General features: G+C 38.3%; 1 pseudogene; it reads left to right on the top strand.

The window, feature by feature from the left end:
• Window positions 1–6,329: 6,329 nt before the first annotated feature.
• On the top strand, window positions 6,330–6,423 carry LOC130023037 (uncharacterized; annotated as a pseudogene).
• The last annotated feature ends 6,411 nt before the right edge of the window (window positions 6,424–12,834 follow it).

Genomic DNA, 12,834 nt, shown 5'->3' with positions numbered 1-12,834 from the left:
CTTATCGTTAAAGTAAATTTTAAATATACCCATCAAAGTAACCTTTTTACCACTAAATGGGAAAGATACTTTCTAATACTTATCCTCACCAAAAGCTCAACAGAGTGTGACACTTGCCAGGAAATGTCCTCCCTTGCATTTTTCTCATGATACTTATTAGTACTTCACTCTTCTGTTTCTTCCCTTTACTCATGCCAAATCTTCCCATCTCCCTTGCAAGCTCCTGAAACATTATCCATTCAACATTGATGCACTTTGCCACTGCTCCTCTTGACGTCTTGTCCACGAACTGATTCTAAAACATAGCATAGCTGCAATTACAGTATTCATGCCAAAGACAGTCATTGATATATCTTCGGGTTTAGCTTTCTACAAGCTATTGGCACACAGGTGAGTAACATTTTTTTCCTACAGAGAACACAAAAATAGTTATGCTGGGTTTTAAAGTTCCATCAGTATTTTTAATGTTTTATTGAATATCTGTGATATAGACCATTACAAATCTATTCATAATTTGCTTCTAGTCATACAACGATCCAACTTCCATCCTTCCTCTAGTGTACATTTCCCAAAACCAATATTCCTGGTTCCCTAAAACCATCCCCCAACAAACTACCCCCACCCCCAGCCTGTCTCTATGGCAGGATCTTTAATTCTTTCTCTTTGTCTCCTTTTTATTTTGTGCATTAAGGGTCTCATACAGGTACTAAGAGGTCATCATGTTTGTTCAAGGAATTTAGCATTTTTATCAGGAAGGTAAGGTTGGAGTAGCTTTGAGGTATGGAAATGACTGCTGAGGCTTCCATAAGTACAGGGCAGTGGGGGTGGGATGCCCATCCTGCCCAGAGAAAGCCTGGAGATTTCAGTCACAAAACACATATATCTGAATTTTCAGCTGTTATGTTTCAGTGAGAGCCATCCTGAGACGGTGGAAACCAGAGGAGGGTATGGTGGCGATTTTGGATTGTGGGAGCAAGTGGCTGCACTGGGTTCTTGTTGGGTGGGCACCAAACTAACCTGCCTCCCTCTGATTTACCCTAGTGTCTTCAGCCTTTTGCAGTTCCAAGGTTAACTGTGGCTGTTGATATCTTCCAGATTTGTCTATGGGTCTCTGAAACAAGACCAATCCATTAGCTTGTATAGCTGAGCCTGGGGTGGTTTGTTAACATGTCTCCCACATATCTTTCGGGAGTTTAATTTCTCGGGAAACATAGTCCTGAGTTGTTGGGAGCCAGCCAGAGGCACAGTGGCCATTTGAGGTTATCTGGAAGCATGAAGACACCATCAGACTGTTGATGCACTCACCTGAGGGTACAGGTTGACATCCTACAGGCACTGCACAACCAGACTAACAAATATTCATTGAATGAATGAACGAATAATCAACATTTTCAAAATGTGTCTCTTTATTGCATTTTAGAAGAGTAACTTCTAACAGGAAAATAATCTTCATGGTATAATCAAGACCTACGATTTATTCTTAATATATTTAATAAAAGCTACACATTTTGGAAATTTATACAAAGAAATTCTTTTAAATTATCTGTCTTCATAATTTACTTGCAAATTACTAAGATATCACTGTTTCTTCCACTGTTCTTAGCATAGAAATTTACAGATAGAATGTGCTAAGTAAAAATTCATTTTGGCACTTCTGTTCAATGTAGTACTGGAAGTACTTGGAATAGAAAATAGATAAGAAAAAGATATTAAGGGTTTTTCATGTATGAAAGGTAGAAATAATCTCTCACTATTCACAGAAGATATCATACTATATTTAGAGAATACGAAAATCTCTACGAAAAAACTCCTAGAGGCAATAGACTTTCATAGTAAAATTGCAGTCTATAAACTCAATACCCAAAAATCTATGGCTTTTTTATATGCAAATAATGAGAGAGAAGAAAGTGACATGAAAAAGCAATCCCATTCACAATCGTGCCTCAGAAAATCAAGAACCTTGGAAACAGCTTAACTAAGGAGGTAAAGGACCTATACAATAGGAAATTAAAAAGGACACGAGGAAACGGAAACATATATACTGCTTATGGAATGGGAGAATTAACATTGTCAAAATGGCAATTCTCCAAGAAGCATTGTAAAAATTCAACTTGATCCCTATAAAGATACCCATGACATTCTTCAAAGAAATTCATCAAGCACTCCTGAAATTCACATGGAACAACAAACGCACACGAATAGCTAAAGCAATTCTTGGGGAAAAGATGATGGTGGCATCACCTTCCCCAATCTCAAACTCTACTACAAACGATAATAATGAGAACAGCATGGGACTGAAACAAAGGCTCAGCTGCAGACCAATGGAAAAGGATTGAATATACCGACACACACCCTCAAATATATAATCATCTAATCTTTGATAAGGGAGCAAGAAATGTGAAGTGGTTCAAGAGAGTCCTTCTAAACAAACGGTGCAGAAAAAACTGGACAGTTACATGCAAAAAATGGCTCAGACCTCTACCTAACACCATGCACAAAAGTCAGATAAAAATAGGTCAATGTCCTCAACATCACACCAGAATCCCGCAGGTACAGTGATGACAAGGTTGGCAAATGCCTCCATGACATTGAAGCTAAAGGTATCTTCAAATATAACACGACACTTGCCAAGCAACTGGAAACAGAGATAAACAAAGGGAACTATCTTATATTAAGCAGCTTCTGTACCTCAAAAGAAACAGTGACCAGAAACAAAGACTCCACCATGCGGGCAAGAAACTCGCAGAAGCCTACCAGGTTCTCTGAGAGTGAGAACTGGACAATCAGAGTTGCTGTCTTCTAAATAAGATCCAGTCTCTGGATGTTGGCTATTGATGGCATTACATGGATCCAGGGGTAGTTCGTGGTTGTAACACTTAATTACTAGAAGATGGGGAATCTGGAAGGAGGGGGCACAGTCTTGATCTGAGCAGCTATGGAGATCTCATCCCCCAGTCCCGCACATTTGGGTTCCTCTTCCAGTTCCATCATGCATGAGGCTCCTTCAAGCTTGGGAAGAGTGGTCTTAAGCGTACCTATGGCTGGTTGCAGAGGTCTTCAGCTGCCGGGGCTCTGCTCAGGGCGGTGAGGGAATCTCACCCAGCCACCTCCAAGGGGCCCCAGTGAGGAAAGCCAGGTGCGAGGTCAGGAGACTGTTGTTTTAGACATATTTGGAATTAATTTTAGATCGAAAAGTACACATCATTGAAAATACTTATGTGCTTAGTAATAAATTACTACACACTTGTTCAATCATGTCAGAGACCCCACTCTGCTCAGAGAACTAGATTTTTTTTCCTGCATTTTTTCCCCTTTACATTATTTTATTTTATTTTTTTTTTTACAGTTGTAGATTTTCAATTATTTGTGCTTTGGTTTCAATTATACAGTGATCACATACCCATCCCTTTACCAGTGCCCATTTTCCACCACCATGGATAATATCCCTCCCAACCCCACCCCTATCCCCCCTGTCTCTGTGGCAGGGCAATCCCCTGTGTTCTCTCTCTCCTTTTGGGTGTTGTGGTCTGCAAAAGAGGCATTGAGTGTCAAACTTGTTCAGTCCATAGTCTACTTTCGACATGCATCTCCCCTCCTGGGAGGATCCTCCAAACATCCTTTATTTGGTGCTCCCTTCTCTATCTGAACTGCCCTTTCCTCTAGGATACCAGGCTGGCCTCTAAGTTATGGAGTAATCCTCCTGGTGCTGATCTCAGCTATTCTTGGGTATTAATCTCATATTTTGTTACTTTATATCCCCCAGATGAATGCAATCTTTCTATGTCTATCCCTCTCTTTCTGACTCATTTCGCTTAGCATGATACTTTCCATATTGTACCACTTGTATGTAAATTTCATGACTTCATCTTTTCTAACAGCTACATAGTACTCCATTGTGTAGATGTACCAAAGTTTCTTTAACCAGTCATCTGTTCGTGGGCATTCATGTTTCTTCCAGTTTCTGGCTATTGTAAAGAGTGCTGCAATGAACAAACAAGTGCAGATGTCACTTCGACTATACATTTTTGCCTCTCTGGGATATATTCCCAGGAGTGGTATTGCTGGGTCAAATGGGAGCTCAATTTCTAATTTTTTGAGAATCGTCTATACTGTTTTCCAGAAGGGCTGAACAGGTGGACATTCCCACCAACAGTGAAGGAGTGTCCCTTTCTCGCCACATCCAAGCCAGCATCGGTTGCTTTTGTTCTTTTGAATGTGGGTCAGTCTCTGAGGTGTGAGATGGTATCTCTTTGTGGCTTTGATCTGTATCTCCCTGATGATTAATGATGTAGAGCATTTTCTCATGTGCGTTTTGGCATTAGGATTTCTTCTTTGAGAAAGTTTCTGTTCATTTCATTGCCCCATTTTGGGATGGGGTTGGATGTTTTCTACTTGTGGAGTTCAACCAGTATTTTGTATATCCTGGATATCAACCCCTTGTCAGATGTGTATTCGGTGAATATCCTTTCCCATTCTGTAGACTGTCTGTATTTTGGTCACTGTTTCTTTGGAGGTGCAGAAACTTCTTTGTTTTAGATAGTCCCATTTTTCTATCTCTGTTTTCACTTGCTCGGCCAGTGGCGTGGCATCATTGAAGATACCATTGGCTTCAATGTCATGGAGGGTTTTGCCAACTTTGTCTTCAATGTACCTTATGGTTTCTGGTCTGATGTTGAGGTCTTTAATCCATTTTGATCTTACTTTTGTACACGGTGTTAGGCAGAGTTCTGAGCCCATTTTTTTGCATGTAGCCGTCCAGTGATGCCAGCACATGTTGTTAAAGAGACTTTCCTTACTCCACTTCACATTACTTGCACCTTTATCAAATATTAGATGATCATATGATTGAGGGGAGATGTCAGTGTTTTCAACCCTGTTCCATTGGTCTGCAGTTCTGCCTTTTTTCCAGTACCATGCTGTTTTAATTATTACTGCTTTGTAGTACAGTTTGAAGTTCGGGAGTTTGATTCCTCCCATTTTCTTTTTCCCAAGAATTGCTTTAGCTATTCGTGGGGGCTTGTTGTTCCATATAAATTTCAGGAGTGTTTGCTCCATTTCTTTGAAGAATGTCGTGGGTATCCTTATAGGGATTGCATTGAATTTATACAATGCTTTCGGTAGTATTGCCATTTTGACAAAGTTAAGTCTCCCGATCCATGAGCAGGGGATATCTTTCCATTTCCTCATGTCCTCTTTTATTTCCTGAAGTAGCGTTTTGTAGTTTTCTTTGTACAGGTCCTTTACTTCCTTAGTTAAGCTGATTCCTAGGTACTTGATTTTCTGGGGCACAATTGTGAACGGGATTGTTTTTTTCATGTTGCTTTCTTCTCTCTCACTGTTTGCATATAGGAATGCCATGGACATTTGTGTATTGATTTTATAGCCTGCAACTTTACTATATGAGTCTATTGTTTCTAGCAGTTTTTTGGTGGAAGTTATTGGGTTCTCTAAGTAGAGTATCATATCATCTGCGAATAGTGAGAGCTTGATTTCTTCCTTTTCTACCTGAATGCCCTTAATATCTTTTTCCTGCCTAATCGCTATTGCAAGTACTTCCAGTACTATATTGAACAGCAGTGGAGAGAGTGGGCATCCCTGTCTCGTCCCTGATCTTAGAGGGAAGGCTCTCAGTTTTTCCCCATTGAGGATGATGCTTGCTGTAGGCTTGTGGTACAGAGAACTAGATTTTTAATTTCAGATCCGTTTTGCGCATGTGTCATGACTGAGAATCACTATCAGTAGATATGAAACTCACTATACACAAAGATGCACACAGGTTACTATGAGTCATCTATGTTGTTAATGTGAGTTGGCCATTAAACTTCACTGAGACCCTTTGTTCTGTCCTTTATAGGAGCCACATGAGTCTCACCTTCCATTCAAGTTGAACTTGTAATAAGGTGGAATGAAATCATCAATATGCTTCTCACATCATCCTTCAGGAGAAAATTCCTACATACATTCAAGGTGGTCAAAGTGCAGACAACACCATCCACCTTTTCCTGGAGATGTACACGGGACTGAGGTGAGAACAGCAAAAGGCTCTAGTTTAATGGTCTTAATTAAGGTTTCAGGGAACGACATTAAACAAACTCATAGACCATCTTCCAAAAGAATTATTTTGTAATTCTGATGCCTAGGGTATGGTAAAAGATAATATGGTAAAAACCATATTTTTCTTTCTGGGACATTAAATTTCTAAATCTATTTATTCATGCTGCTTTGAAATACATTCCTTGATTTGGAATCATTGTCTGCCATAGGAGTGAGGAAGGACAACACTCAAAGTAATAAGAAGAGAAAAATATGGAAAAAATAACTCCTACTAAGTTTAACACATATACTAAAATTGAAATGATAAAATGATGAGCATGGTCCTCGCACAGAGATGATATGCAAACTTGTAAAGCATTCCATATTTTTGTTGCAAGAAGAATGAACAGGTCTACTTTAAGCTAAGACAATCCCCACAAGTACAAAAATTCTACATAAAGAGAGCACAAATCTCCATCACAACAATGTCTCTCAATGTCAATGGACTAAATGTGCCAATTCAGAAGCACAGAATGGGAAGATGAATTAGAAAACTGAAACCAACATTCTGCTGTCTGCAAGAAACACGTCTGAACAATCAAAGCACCCATGGGCTAAAAGTAAAAGTCTGGGAAACAAGTTTTCAAGGAAATATCACCTTCGCAAAGCTGGAGTGGCCATACTAGTATCAGACCACATGGATTTCAGGCTAAAGGTTATCAGAGACAGTGAAGGTCATTTCTTAATGATCATGGGATATGTACATCAGAAAGAACTCACCCTCCTCAATGTATATGATCCTAATGACAGACCAGCAAAATACTTTAAAACAACTTCTATTAGACTTATAGAAAAACATTGATAGCAACACAATACTAGTAGGAGATTTCAACACTTCTTTGTCACTTCTCGATAGATCAAACAGACTGAAGCTCAGCAAGGAAATATTTTCTTTAAGGGAAGTAATGAACAACCATTGGCTTAGAGAAGAAATCAAAGAGGAAATAAAAAGTTTCCAGAAACAAATGAGAATGAGTACACGAGCTACCATAACTTGTGGGACACAGCAAAAGCAGTGTTAAGAGGAAAGATTATAGTTCTGCCAGAATTCATCAGGAAGAAAGAAAGGGCCTACATGAATAAATTATAGCTCAAGATTTTGGAAAATGACCAACAAAAGTAGTCCAAACTAGGCTGGAGGAAGGAAATAATAAAACTTGTACCAGACATCAATGAGCTAGAATCCCAAAATACAATCCAAAAGACCAATAAAAGCAAAAGCTGGTTCTTTGAGAAAATAAATAAGATCAATAAACTATGAGAAGCCTCTCAAAGAAACAAAGAGAAAGAATTCTAATAAATCGAATCAGAAATGCAAAGGGGGATATCCTAATAGAAAGTACAGAAATCTATAGGATCATCAGAGATTATTTTGAGAATCTTTGCAGCAGGAAATGAGAGAATCTTGAAAAAATTGATAAATTATTGGATTCCAATTACCTCCCAAGGCTGAACCAAGAAGATTTGGAATACTTGAACCTATCACTACCAAGGAAATTGAAATGATGGTCAAAAGTATCCCTGCAAACAGAATCCATGGCCCAGATGGATTCAATAGTGAAGTATTTCAAACCTTTAAAGAGGAACTGCTTCCAACATTTTTAAGATTTTCCAGGAAATTGAAGAAACAGAAATAGTCCCAAATAGTTTCTATGAGGCAAAGATCACCCTAATACTCAAATCGATAGAGACACCACAAAAAAAGAAAATTACAGACCTATTTCCTTAATGAATACAGATACAAAGCTTTTCAAGAAAATACCAGCAAAGAGAATCCAGAAACTCAACAAAAGATCACACACTATGACCAAGTAGGTTTAGCTTGGGGATGCAAGGATGGCTTAACATTCTCTAGTCAATCAACAGAATACACCATCTCAATAAAATAAAGATAAAAGTCATATGATCATATCAATAGATGTAGATAAAGCATTTGATTAGATCCAGCACCCATTCACGATGAAAAACTCTCAACAAAATTGGAGTTGAAAGTACTTTACTCAATCTAGTCAAAGCAAATTACCACAAACACACAGCAAGCATTATTCTCAAGGGGGAAAAACCAAAGGCTTGGAGCAGAAATCAATGAACTAGAATCCCAGAATACAATCAGGCACAAAACAAGTTACCCACTCTCACCACTCCTATTCAACATAGTACTTAAAGTACTTGCCATATGATTTTGGTAAAAAAATAAAGATATCAAGGGAATCCATATAAAAAAGGAAGAACTCAAGCTTTTACTATTTGGAGATGACATGATACTATACTTATAAAATCCCAAAGAATCTACAAAAAAGCTCCTGGGAACAATAGATTTGTTTAGTAAAGTAGCATATTACAAAATCAACATCTGGTACTACATGGCTTTCCCATATATTAATAATGAAAGAGAAAAAAGAGATAGAGAAAAACAATCCCATTCACAATAATACCTCAGAAAATAGAGTATAATAGAATCAACTAAAAAGGTTAAGGAACTATAGCAAAAAAAAAAACATACAAAACACTACTTCACAAAATAAGAGAGTATATGAGGAAATGGAATCACATCCCATGCTCATGGATTGAGAGGTTTAACACTGTCAAAATGGCAATACACCCCAAAGCTCTATAATGGTTTAATGCACTTTCTATAAGGATACCCATAACATTTTTCAAAGAAATAGATTAAACACTCTTGAAACTCATACAAAACAATAAACTCCCATGAAGAGCTAAAGCAATCTTTGGTAAAAAGAAGAAGGGAACACCTTCCCCAACTTGCAACCCTACTACAAAGTTTTAGTTATCAAAATACCATGATATTCCGATAAAGACAGGCCTCAGATCAATGGAATATAGTCAAATATCCTGACGCTGGCCCTCAGATTATTATTACCTAATCTTTCTTAAAGGCTCAAGAAATATGAAGTTGAGCTAGGAAGTCTCTTCAGCAACTGGTGCTGGTAAAACTGGACAGCAATATGCAAAAAAATGAACTCAGACCTCTTTATAGTGCCAGGCACAAAGTCATATCAAATGTACTAAAGACCTCACTATCATACCTGAATTCTTAAGATATATGGAGAAAAATGTGGGAAGATCCCTTCATGACATTAAAGCTAGGGGAAACTTCTAGAATGAAACACCACGGACCAAGGAAGAGGAAGTGAAGATAAACAAATGAGAGTACATTAAACTAAGAGGTTTCTGCAACTCAGAAAAAATGGTGACCATGATCGAAAGACAGACCACATAATGGGGAAAAATTATTTATGCAATACCCATACAATTAACCTCAAAATTCTGACTCCTGTATCATTAAGAACACTAAATAGTTCCCGTGAATTTTATTCTTCTTCACATATATTTACTCTAAAATATTTTAGATTTACTTTTTTTTTAATTTATTTTTTTCCCCTTTATTTTATTTTATTGTTTTTTTACAGTTGTAGATTTACAATTTTTTGAGCTTTGGTTTCAATTATACAATGATCGGATACCCATCCCTTCACCAGTGCCCATTTTTCACCACCATGGATAATATCCCTCCCACACCCATCCCCCATCCCCTCTGTCTCTGTGGCAGGGCAATCCCCTATGTTCTCTCTCTCCTTTTGGGTGTTATGGTCTGTAAAAGAGGCATTGAGTGGCAAAATTGTTCAGTCCATAGTCTACTTTTGACATGTATCTCCCCTCCTGGGAGGATCCTCCAAACATCCTTTATTTGGTGCTCCCTTATCTATCTGAACTGCCCTTTCCTCTAGGATACCAGGCTGGCCTCTAACTTATGGAGTAATCCTCCTGGTGCTGATCTCATCTATTCTTGGGTATTAATCTCATATTTTGTTACTTTATATCCCCCAGATGAATGCAATCTTTCTATGTCTATCCCTCTCTTTCTGACTCATTTCGCTTAGCGTGATACTTTCCATATTGTACCACTTGTATGTAAATTTCATGACTTCATCTTTTCTAACAGCTACATAGTACTCCATTGTGTAGATGTACCAAAGTTTCTTTAACCAGTCATCTGTTCTTGGGCATTCAGGTTTCTTCCAGTTTCTGGCTATTGTAAAGAGTGCTGCAATGAACAAACAAGTGCAGATGTGACTTCGACTATACATTTTTGCCTCTCTGGGATATATTCCCAGGAGTGGTATTGCTGGGTCAAATGGGAGCTCAATTTCTAATTTTTTGAGAATCGTCCATACTATTTTCCAGAAGGACTGAACCGGTGGACATTCCCACCAACAGTGAAGGAGTGTCCCTTTCTCGCCACATCCAAGCCAGCATCGGTTGCTTTTGTTCTTTTGAATGTGGGCCAGTCTCTGAGGTGTGAGATGGTATCTCATTGTGGTTTTGATCTGCATCTCCCTGATGATTAATGATGTAGAGCATTTTCTCATGTGCTTTTTTGCCATTCGGATTTCTTCTTTGAGAAAGTTTCTGTTCATTTCATTGCCCCATTTTTGGATGGGGTTGGATGTTTTCTTCTTGTGGAGTTTAACCAGTATTTTGTATATCCTGGATATCAACCCCTTGTCAGATGTATATTCGGTGAATATCCTTTCCCATTCTGTAGACTGTCTTTGTATTTTGGTCACTGTTTCTTTGGAGGTGCAGAAGCTTCTTAGTTTAAGATAGTCCCATTTATCTATCTCTGTTTTCACTTGCTCGGCCAGTGGCGTGGCATCTTTGAAGATACCATTAGCTTCAATGTCATGGAGGGTTTTGCCAACTTTATCTTCAATGTACCTTATGGTTTCTGGTCTGATGTTAAGGTGTTTAATCCATTTTGATCTTACTTTTGTACATGGTGTTAGGCAGAGTTCTGAGCCCATTTTTTTGCATGTAGCCGTCCAGTGATGCCGGCACAAGTTGTTAAAGAGGCTTTCCTTACTCCACTTCTCATTACTTGCACCTTTATCAAAGATTAGATGAGCATATGATTGAGGGGAGATGTCAGTGTATTCAACCCTGTTCCATTGGTAGATTTACTTTTAAACCACAGGTAAAAAGGTAAAATTATAAGTTTTTTTAAAAATAAAAAATAACCCCTATACATAGCCAGGTGCGACCCAAAAAATAAAAAAGCAAGCAAGCAAGCAAGAAAGAAAAAAATTAAAAATTAAAAAATAATGCCGTTTGCAATGCTAAGGATCAATCCCAGATCATCATTCTTTGCGTTTTTGGGTCACACGTGGCGATGCACAGTGGTTACTCCTGGCTCTGCACTCAGGAATTACTCCTCACGGTGCTTGGGGGGACCATACATGATGCTGGGAATCTAACCTGGATATGCTGTGTGCAAGGCAAATGCCCTACCTGCTTTACTATAGCTCTAGCTTCCCCCCTCCCCATAATTCATCATCTTGAGGGCCTCAGATTTTTACCTTCCATTTGGAAACTTCATCTTTACATTGACACAGTAAATTGAAACCACAGAACCATTGAATGGCATGTTATAATGGTAGCAGTCATGAGCAAACATTGATAAACCATAAGTTGGCATGAATGAATTCTGTCTCAGAGGATTCACTTCTGAGGATACCTGTCACTACCTCCTTTCTGTTATGTATCCCAGGATGACAACCTACATCAGGCCATCAGTAGAAATTGTCCACCCGAAAGCTAGCCTTCCACTGGGATCAGAATCCTTGATCTATCTAACTTGAAATTTTTCATTCATGACTTGTTGACCTTGTTTCAGGCGGAGGCATCCAGAGCATAAACTCAGCTTTCCCGTTGTTTCCACAGGAAACCCAAATACCTAAGAATGTTATCATTTCTGACGCCACTTTTAAAGATTTTTTTGGTATCCCACGGTAAGATACTATGATTCGTGTTATAATATTACTGTTCTCTATAGTCCGGTCTCCCCAAAGAACTCTCTACCCTCCTCACTCCAGGTGCAGACTCCAGTGTATCATGATCCTGAACGTACTTATAATAGTTTCACTCAGGTTCTTCCCTAAAGTGCACAAGTTAAGTTCATACCAATCCAAGTTCTTATTCCTAAACTAGCAGAGTGGGCTTGTTCCTCAAGCTTGGGTTCTCCCTTGAAGAAATACCGTGCTTCCTTTCTCTATGTCTCTCTTTGCTTGTTTTGTTAAATGACTGTTCTCACTTGAACATATATTCCATTCCACCCTACAACTGTTTCACAAGTTTCTAAGGGTTTTTCAATAAAATATATTTTGTTTCACTAAACTAAAAATTTTAAAACCCCAGAGCATTGTTAAAACCAATATTTGTATCTTTTGAACCACAAATTTTGAAAATGAAAGGTGGTAAAGCAATGGAATACTACTCAGTTGTATATAGTGAAATCTTCTTATTATTTGTATATAAAATGTATAACATGAGTAAATTATGTTTAGTGACAAAAACCAGGCAGAGAAAGATAGGCATCCTACAAATTCAGGCATATGTGGAATATGGAGAAAACAAATTAAAAGAATAAAATGAGACAGACAAACGTCTAAAACATTATTTATATTCTATGATTTATAATTCAATTAAAATGGTTTCTCATACACAAATTTCCAACATGACACTCCTCATTCTCTCAAAGAACATATCCTCCCTCTCCCCCAATCCCCCAGAATCCCTCCCTCTTAATCCCCTGACCCAATTGTGTGGATAAGTTCTCCCCTTACATTGCTACCTTGCTGTGTGTCTTTACATCCCACATATGAGAAAAATCTCTCTGTATCTGTTCCTTTCCTTAAGGCTAACTTTACATGCATGATATCC

Source organism: Sorex fumeus, unplaced genomic scaffold, assembly GCF_029834395.1.
Source record: "Sorex fumeus unplaced genomic scaffold, SorFum_2.1 ptg000021l, whole genome shotgun sequence".
In the NCBI taxonomy this organism is placed as follows: Eukaryota; Metazoa; Chordata; class Mammalia; order Eulipotyphla; family Soricidae; genus Sorex; species Sorex fumeus.
This window is presented reverse-complemented; position numbering and strand designations above follow the sequence as displayed.